This window comes from Cebus imitator, unplaced genomic scaffold (assembly GCF_001604975.1).
Source record: "Cebus imitator isolate Cc_AM_T3 unplaced genomic scaffold, Cebus_imitator-1.0 Scaffold514, whole genome shotgun sequence".
Classification (NCBI taxonomy): domain Eukaryota; kingdom Metazoa; phylum Chordata; class Mammalia; order Primates; family Cebidae; genus Cebus; species Cebus imitator.
Window position 1 is genome coordinate 586,848 of NW_016107829.1, and position 9,564 is coordinate 596,411.

A 9,564-nucleotide genomic window follows, 5' to 3' on the forward strand; every position below is an offset into this window, starting at 1 on the left:
GGAATTTTTATGGTATTTTTTTCTATTTACAAAGTAAAATTGGCACATAGAGTATCAATTTCTTAAAGACAAAATTTGAGAATAAATTTTAGATTGAAAATATTTTACATTGGTTGCTTATATATAACACAATCTATATTTAAGGTGCTAGTGGGCTCATATTTATAGACTAATGTTTCACATAAGAAGCTAACATTATTTTGAACCATTGCAGCTTTAAATGTTCATAATATGCATATTTAAATGTGTACTTATATTGTAGGTGACAGATTTACACACTTTCCATGTCAACCATCACACACTTTCATTAAAGATTTATTTATTTTTAAAAATACATTTTATATTCCCATAAAAAGGGGGAATTAAATCGTAAAAATACACACAAAGTTAGTGTTTACAGTCTACTACTCACTCAAGAACCAGCTGAGTCAGTGCTGTCTTTCCCCAGTTGAGTGTGGAGAGAAGCCCCAGGGTAAGAGCTTAGTCTCTGCTCATGGAGATTTGAATTACAACGACTAAATTTTAATTCAAACCTAAATATAACAAATGTGACATACAAAAGTATCATCTTCTAATTGAGCAGAAGACCAGAAGACTAAAATCATATTCATCTATGCTTTGCCTCATCTTTATTAATATTGAAAATTAATAACTGTTAATCATCCAGTAGCAAAAAACCAATGAAAAAATAATAATTTTATGTTAAATTCAGATGGAAGGTTTATACTTTATAGCGAGTCTTCTGTGAACTCATACAATGATTCATTCATTCATAAGTACTTACCAAGCAGCCATAAAGAGCCAGACGCTATAAGTGGATAGAAGATGGTGACACAGTCCTTGCACTCAAAGAGTGAATACTCTTTGGGAAAGGATGAGATAAATTCTAAGGCTGCCATTGTGATTGGCTGGACACACTGTGTTTTACAAAACTCCAGGGGGAGCTACTTATATATAGACTACAGTGTAGCCCTGAAGAGATGCTAACCCTGCCTTAAACCAATTGGCATACACATCTCCCTGGTTACCGTGACGAGCTCAGAGATGAATGTGCAACCCAACCAGAGCCAATGAGATGTGAAGAGATGTTTGCTGGGACTTTGGGAAAAAGGAGTTTTCTTGCTCTTCCTGAGAGCTCCCAAAAGGAGCTCATGGTTAATGTGGTGTGAGAACGTGCAGTCAGAAATTGCTTTGGGTGTTCTGCAACCAGAAGTTATGAGCTTGGAGTTGCTGAGGTCTATCATGTGGAACCTGAAGGCAGAAACAAGGCAGGCAGAATGGAGGGATGGAGTACCCAGTCCCTTAACGACATCATGGGAGCAGGTCAAGCCTCCTCCAAAGTCAGAACTACTTCATGTGAACAAGCCCTTTTTTGCTTAAGCCAGACCGAGTGGAATTTCTGGTCACAACTGTGAGAATGCTGACATAGTCACCATATTAACACCTTCCCTGTATCTAATTTTTGCACCTATTCAGGTATCTATTGGTCTATGTTCTTCCAGATGTATATTTCAGCTTAGGGTGAAATAAGTTCAAGTGGAGTCAATGAGAGAATGAATAAGCTCATCTTTGAGAGCTTGACCTAAGCACAGGGTAGAACCAACTGCTTTCTAATCCATCAATTCTCATTCAATTTGATAGAAAATGGACATTAAAAAGAAGTATTTAGGCTGGGCGCAATGGCTTACGCCTCTAATCCCAGCACTTTGGGAGGCCAACGCGGGCAGATCACAAGGCCAAGAGATTGAGACCATCCTGGCCAACATGGTGAAACCCCGTCTCTACTAAAAATACAAAAATTAGCTGGGCATGGTGGCACGCACCTGTAGTCCCAGCTACTCGGGAGGCTGAGGCAGGAGAATTGTTTGAACCCAGAAGTTGGAGGTTGTAGTGAGCCGAAATAGCACCACTGCACTCCAGTGTGTCGACAAAGCAAGACTGTGTCTCAAAAAAAAAAAAAAAAAAGTATTTAACATTCAAAGCTAACCTCCCAAGCTGTCTTAACACTATCTTCCTGGAATTGGAGGCTTTTTGTTTTTAACGTCCTCAATAACACATAAGAAACTATTCAGCATTTGTATGATCCTTAATAAAGATTTGCTTTAGAAATTTTGTTTTAATTGTAGTAAAATATACATAACATAAAGTTTATGATTTTGGCCATTTTTAAGCACATCATTCAGTGGCATTAGTATATTCACAATGTTGTGCAACCATCCATCCCTCTCCATAACTTTTTCATCATTTCAACCTGAAACTCTGTACCCACTAAACAATAAAGAGTCCAGCCAGGCACAGTGGCTCACACCTGTAACCCCAGCACTTTAGGAGGCCGAGATGGGTGGATCACGAGGTCAAGAGATCGAGACCATCCTGGTCAACATGGTGAAACCCTGTCTCTATTTTTTTAAAAAATTGAAAAACAAACAAATAAACAAAAACAATAAACAGGCCAGGCATGGTGGCTCACACCTGTAATCCCAGCACCTTGGGAAGCCAAGGCAGGTGGATCACAAGGTCAGGATTTCAAGACCAGCCTGGCCAAGATGGTAAAACTCCATCTCTACTAAAAATAAAAAAAAAATAGCTGGGCGTGATGGTGGGTGCCTGTAATCCCAGCTACTCAGAAGGCTGAGGCAGAGAATTGCTTGGACCCATGAGGCGGAGGTTGCAGTGAGCTGAGATTGCACCACTGTACTCCAGCCTGGGCGACAGAGTGAGACTCTGTCTCACAGAACAACAACAACAACAATAAATCAATCAACAACAGCTCCTCGTTCCCCCTCTCCTCAGCCTCTAGTAACCTATATTCACCATTCTGTATCTAAGAATTTGCCTATTTTAGGTACCTCATATAGTGGAATTATACAATATTTGTCATTTTATCTCTTATTTTATTTACCAGAATGTTTTCAAGGTTAATTCATGATGTAGCATTAAGATTTATTTTTAGGACCGGATGTGGTGGCTTACCCCTGTAATCCCAGCACTTTAGGAGGCCAGGCGGGTAGATCACCTGAGCTCAGGAGTTCAAGACCAGCCTCGCCCATACGGCAAAACTCCATCTCTACTAAAAATACAAAAATTAGCCAGGCGTGGTGGTGTGCACCTGTAGTCCCAGCTACTCGGGAGGCTGAGGTAAGGGAATTGCTTGAACCTGGGAGGCGGAGGTTGCAGTGAGCTGAGATTGCGCCACTGCTCTCCGGCCTGTGCGAGAGAGCAAGGATATGTCTCAAAAAAAAAAAAAAAAAAAATCATTTTTAGCAGAGTGCAGTGGCTCAAGCCTGTAATCCCAACACTTTGAGAGGCCGAAGCAGGTGGATCTTGATCATTTGAGGTTGGGAGTTTGAGACCAGCCATGGCCAACATGGTGAAACCCTGTTTCTACTAAAAATACAAAAGTAGCTGGGCGTGGTGAGGGGAACCTGTAATTCCAACTACTCCAGAGGATGAGGCAGGAGAATCACTTGAATTGGGGAAGCAGAGGTTGCAGTGAGCTGAGAAAGCACCACTGCACTCCAGGCTGGGTGACAAAGCGAGTCTCCATCTAAAAAACAACAACAAAAAAGTTGTTAAATGTATTTGCCCTCACCATGTTTAATTTCTGCTGTTCAAAAAATAACACGTAAATATTGTTGCTGTTTTTAATTATAACATGCTCAGGAGCTGTATTAGTCAGGGTTCTCTAGAGAAACAGAACTAATAGGAGATACACACACACACACACACACATATATGTAAAGGAACTTTATTAAGTAGTATTAACTCACACAATCACAAGGTCCCACAATAGGCCGTCTACAAGCTGAGTAGCAAGGAAGCCAGTCCAAGTCCCAAAAGCCGAAGAACTTGGAGTCTGATATTTTAGGGCAAGAAGCATCCAGCACGGGAGAAAGATGTCGGCTGGGAGGTTAAGCCAATCTAGCCTTTTCACGTTTTTCTGCCTGCTTTATATCCTGGCCTTGGTGGCAGCTGATCAGACGGTGCCCACCCAGATTAAGAGTGAGTCTGCCGCCGGGCGCGGTGGCTCACACCTGTAATCCCAGCACTTTGGGAGGCCGAGGCGGGTGGATCACGAGGTCAAGAGATCGAGACCATCCTGGTCAACATGGTGAAACCCCACCTCTACTAAAAAATACCAAAAAATCAGCTGGGCATGGTGGCGCTTGCCTGTAATCCCATCTACTCAGCAGGCTGAGGCAGGAGAATTGCCTGAACCCAGGAGGCGGAGGCTGCGGTGAGCCGAGATCACGCCATTGCACTCCAGCCTGGGTGACAAGAGTGAAACTCCGTCTCAAAAAAAAAAGAGTGAGTCTGCCTTTCCCAGGCCACTGACTCAAACGTTCATCTCCTTTGGCAACACCCTCACAGACACACCCAGAATCAATACTTTTCGTCCTTCAATCCAATCAAGTTGACAGTATTAACCATCATAGGAGCTGACGCATATATAGAATTCCCAAGGGCCCAGACAATGTACTAAGCCCTTTAAAGACATTACACTATTTAATACTCAAAATGTAACAGTCATATTATTGTCAAAAGATCCCTCAAGCCTCAAGATCATGTGACATTGTAACTAGGATACCATCCTCATTCTCTCTCATTCAGAGCTCATGCTTTTCCCATTTCTCCATGTTGCAATGGTCCAGATACTCCAAACCAGAGAACGATATAATAGAAAAACGATTTCCTGTTCTATTAATAGCTTTAAAATTTCCAAGGTAATAGACATCCTTCTAATTAGGCTTTGTTTGGGCTAACATAAAAACCAGTTCACACTACATCCATCTACTTAAATCCTTGGGAAAAGGCTACCCTCCAGAAACCTACAGAGTGATAGATCTGTAATACTGGAAACTCAAGCTTTGTCTGTCCAAGATAGAGTTCACTACACAAACAACACATAGAAATCCTGGGCCAGGTGCAGTGGCTCACACCTGTAATCCCAGTACTTTGGGAGGCTGAAGCAGGCGGATGACAAGGTCGGGAGATCAAGACCATCCTCACCAATATGGTGAAGCCCTGTCTCTACTAAAAATACAAATCAGCTGGGTGTCGTGGTGCATGCCTGTAATCCCAGCTACTCAGGAGGCTGAGGCAGAAGAATCATTTGAACCAGGGAGTTGAAGGTTGCAATGAGCTGATCACGCTACTGCACTCCAGCCTGGTGACAGAGTGAGACTCCATCTCAAAAAAAAAAAAAAGGAAACCCTGATTGCCATTTGTCTGACCCCCTGCTGTGCTTTGCACACACTAAGTGCTAATAAACATGAATTGAATACATAGTATTATCAGCTTCTCGCAAGGGACCAAGGCTCCCTCAGAAATGAGTGGCAACAAGCCTCCATAACTACCCTTCAACCACCTCTGGGACCCGTGGAAATCTTAGGGAAAAGATAGTGTTTACCTCCGCCTTTCCTGCCGTGTCCTACCTCTTCTTACTCCTCTTTAACAATAAACAGTGGCCGGGCACGGTGGCTCAAGCCTGTAATCCCAGCACTTTGGGAGGCCGAGGCGGGTGGATCACTAGGTCAAGAGATCGAGACCATCCTGGTCAACATGGTGAAACCCCGTCTCTACTAAAAATACAAAAAATTAGCTGGGCATGGTGGTGCATGCCTGTAATCCCAGCTACTCAGGAGGCTGAGGCAGGAGAATTGCCTGAACCCAAGAGGCGGAGGTTGTGGTGAGCCGAGATCGCGCCATTGCACTCCAGCCTGGGTAACAAGAGTGAAACTCCGTCTCAAAAAAAAAAAAAAAAACAATAAACAAATGCAACTGCGTGCAGTGGCTCAGGCCTGTCATCCCAGCACTTTGGGAGGCCGAGGCAGGCAGGTCACGAGGTCAGGAGTTTGAGACCACCCTCAGCATGGTAAAGCCCCATCTCTACTAAAAATATAAAAATTAGGCAGCATGATGGCATGCGCTATAATCCCAGCTACTCGGGAGGCTGAGGCAGGAGAATTGCTTGAACCCAGGAGACGGCGGTTGCAGTGAGCCGAGATCGTGCCTCTGCACTTCAGCCTGGGCGACAGAGCAAGACTCCATCTCAAAATAAATAAATAATAAACAAAGGCAAAACAACCTGTGATTTTTAGGATGCTTATCATTACCACAGAGCTCAAGATTCTTCTGGCTCTTCCACGCAAGCACTCTAGCTACCCGAGAGCAGCCTTGCCCAGCAGTCCCCAGAGCAAAGGGACTAGGGCCACTTCCTAGCCCAAAGCCTGTGTTGTTGTTTGGAGGATTCATAAAAGAATGGAAAAAGGCTGCTGGCAAAGGTATTTTGTTTTCTAAAGGCAGAGAAAAATGGGTCAGAGATTTTTTTTTCCCAAATCTGGAGCAAACCTATTTTTTGGCTGAGCACTTTAAAAGACATTGCTCAATTTAACAGACAAACACCATTGCCACATACCCAGCTCTTCCGAGAATGATTCCCCTGAGTTTGGATTTTCACTAAATGTGCAATTATGCATTTTTCACCCATATATAGTTTAACTTTGCAGATGGTTCTTTGGGGACACGTTGGGGAAAGTAACGTGTGTCCTGGCAAAACAACAGGCAGTGTAGTCAGCAGGCTAGGTTGGAATTACAGCTCCAACACTTTACTTCTTGTGAAATTGCGAGCAACTCTCCAAACCTCCCACTGGCAGATATTTATTTGTTGCTGTGTAACAAAACAGCCCCAGATTTAGCAGGCTTAAAACAGTAATCGTTTTATTTACCTCTGATCGTGTGGGTCAGTTCACTGGACTAGGCTCCATGAGGCAGGTCTTCTGATCTCTCCTGGGGTCAGGTATGAGGATATAGTCGGACAGTGACTCAACTGGGGGATGCCTGATCGAGGATGGTCTCACATGTCTACATGGGGCATCTCACTTCTCCCCATAACCAGCAGCCTAGCTTGGGATCATTCACACAATGATCTCAGGATTGCCACCACAAGTAAAAGAGCACAAACCCATCTACAAACACTTTTTAAACCGGTGCTTACATTACATTTGCTAAGATCCCATTGACCAATGCAAGTGTCACGGCCAAGCCCAGATTCAAAGCGTGGCGGAAAACCTGGGCAACGTGATGAAACCCCATCTTTAAAAAAAATACAAAACTTAGACAGACGGGACGACCATGTGAGCCCAATAAGTCAAGCTTCAGTGCGCCGTGCATATGTCACTGCACTCCAGCCTGGGTGACAAAGTGAGACCCTTCTCAAAACAAAACAACAACAAAAAACAGAGGATAGAGAAAGAAACCATCTCTTGATGAAAAGTCAAAGTCACATTACAGAAAGGTGTGAACGTAGGAATGGGAGGAATTATGTAGCCATCTTGCAAACAAACTACCTTCTTTATGAAATGTGGATAATAAGACACGGAATATAACATTATTATGGACACTATAATTTCCTTCTCTTTGTTGGCTAGGTCACTGGGGCTTAGAAATGGAAAGGGTGTAACATAAGGTAGACTCAGTCTCATGATGGAAGGTCTTGAATGCTCAGTTGAAGCAGCCATGGAGACTTAATGATACACCAGGAGGTACCTGTTGAATGACATCATCTGAATTTGTTCAGGGAACTATTTCTACTGGTATATATAGAAAGTGTGGAGACCTGGAGTGGGGTAGATCAAGGATAACAAGAATTGCTGCAAAGAGGAAAATAGAGAGTGGTAGTGGGGAAAAATAACGGGGCAGTAGGTAGAGCAAGAACCGTGGTTACGGATGCCATAAGTGTAGAATGGAGCAAAGCGGAGGATCGGAGGTAACCCTCTGTCTCCACCCTGGGTTCCTGAGACACTAGTGGTCCTGTTCACAGAGAAAGAAATGGGAATAAGAGGTCCTTGTTAGGTGGGAGAGTGGGGCATGGTGTGCAGGGGCCAAGGAGATTTAGAGATCTCAAAGTATCCCATGAGTTCAAAGTGTTGACATTTGAAAAGATTTTAGACTTTTTTGTAGCAAATCTTAAGCTTTCCATTAAGCATAGGATTGTCTTATCAGGGCAATAATGCTTTATTCTATAAGATCCTTTTTCAAAGAGTAAATATTTTTTAAGTATGTGTGAATTGATCATTTCCCGCCTTCAAGGTCTAAGATTTCTTCATTATGGTGGAAGGTATTTATAAAATCTGCCCACCCATATGTTTTTTTCATCTGAAGTCAATTCCTTCCTATTCCCTTTGATTCATTGACTTTTCCCATGGTGGCAGTCATTGTGTGGTTTGCAGTTTCTGTTTGAGATGTGGCTGAATTGAGCAGCGCACCACCTGGAGCACTGTCTCTCAGCAGCGCCACCATCGGCTCTCCCTGGGATCATGGCTCCGACCTTCCTCCTCGTCTCCCACCCCATCTCCTCACTCCAACCTGTCTTCCAATTACTCACCGACTTATTCTCTACATAAAAGCCCAAAAAAAATCATAGCTCTGATCTTATCATTTTCTTTTTAGTACTTTTCTCTTTATCCTTAGAATAAAATCTAAACTCATAAACGTAGCCTAGAAGAGCCTAACTGATCTCACCCCTGCCCATACCTCTAAGAGCTTCGCTCCCCTCACTTTCCGTATTTCAGTTACCTTGGCCCTCTTTCTCTTCCTCCGAGGCACCACGGTCATTCCTGCCTTGTGGTCTTTGCGTGTACTATCCCTTCTGCGAGAAATGCTTTGCACCCAGATTGTAGCTTGGTTGACTTCTAGCTTTTCCAGCGTTAGCATCAGTGCCTCATCCTTAGAAAGACATTCCCCAGCCTCTCTATTAAATGTTACTTGCCCTACTCTGTACATCTCTTGTCATCGTGTCTTACTTCTTCACAGCAATTATCACTATTTAAAATTCTCAGTTTCATTTATTTATTTTCTTATTTATGGTCTATTTTCTTCCAGCAAGGTTATAAGTACCATGAGACAGAATAAAGGTTTTGGTCTTTTGCTCTGTACTCACCACAAAGAACTATGTCTGGCTCAGGAAAGCATTGTTGCATGATTAAATGCAGTCAAAGTCACTTTAAAATTCCTCCTATAATATGGCTTACAGACTTTTCACTGCACTCATGCCTGTCAAGATGCATGATGTCCTCTAGTCCCCAGTGTCCTCTACTACTACGCACGATCCTCCTGGTATATTTGATAATCATTAAAGAAAGATAAGAGTAAGTCTTGATCTGATCACTTCACTTTCATTGATGCAGGCTAAGGTGGAACTTCTTGGTTCATATAGAACTTACAGGCAATGCAAAGTCCTATTTTCACCTATAAATGACCCTTAATACAAATCTTAATCTTATCACAACCCCAAACTGTCATTAAAAATCTTTTTTTTTTTTTTTTTTGTTTTGCTCTGTCACCAGGCTGGAGTGCAGTGGCACAATCTTGGCTCACTGCAATCTCTGCATCCCAGGCTCAAGCAATTCTCCTGCGTCAGCCTCCCAATACCATAAAACACAGAAGCTTTATCCTCACTCAGATGTCTCTTCAGTTTCTGGCTCGTCATCAAATTTGTTGGAATTTTTCTGAATCCACATTATGTCACCAAACACATTTGCTTGCTTTCCCAGTTTTGTGCCA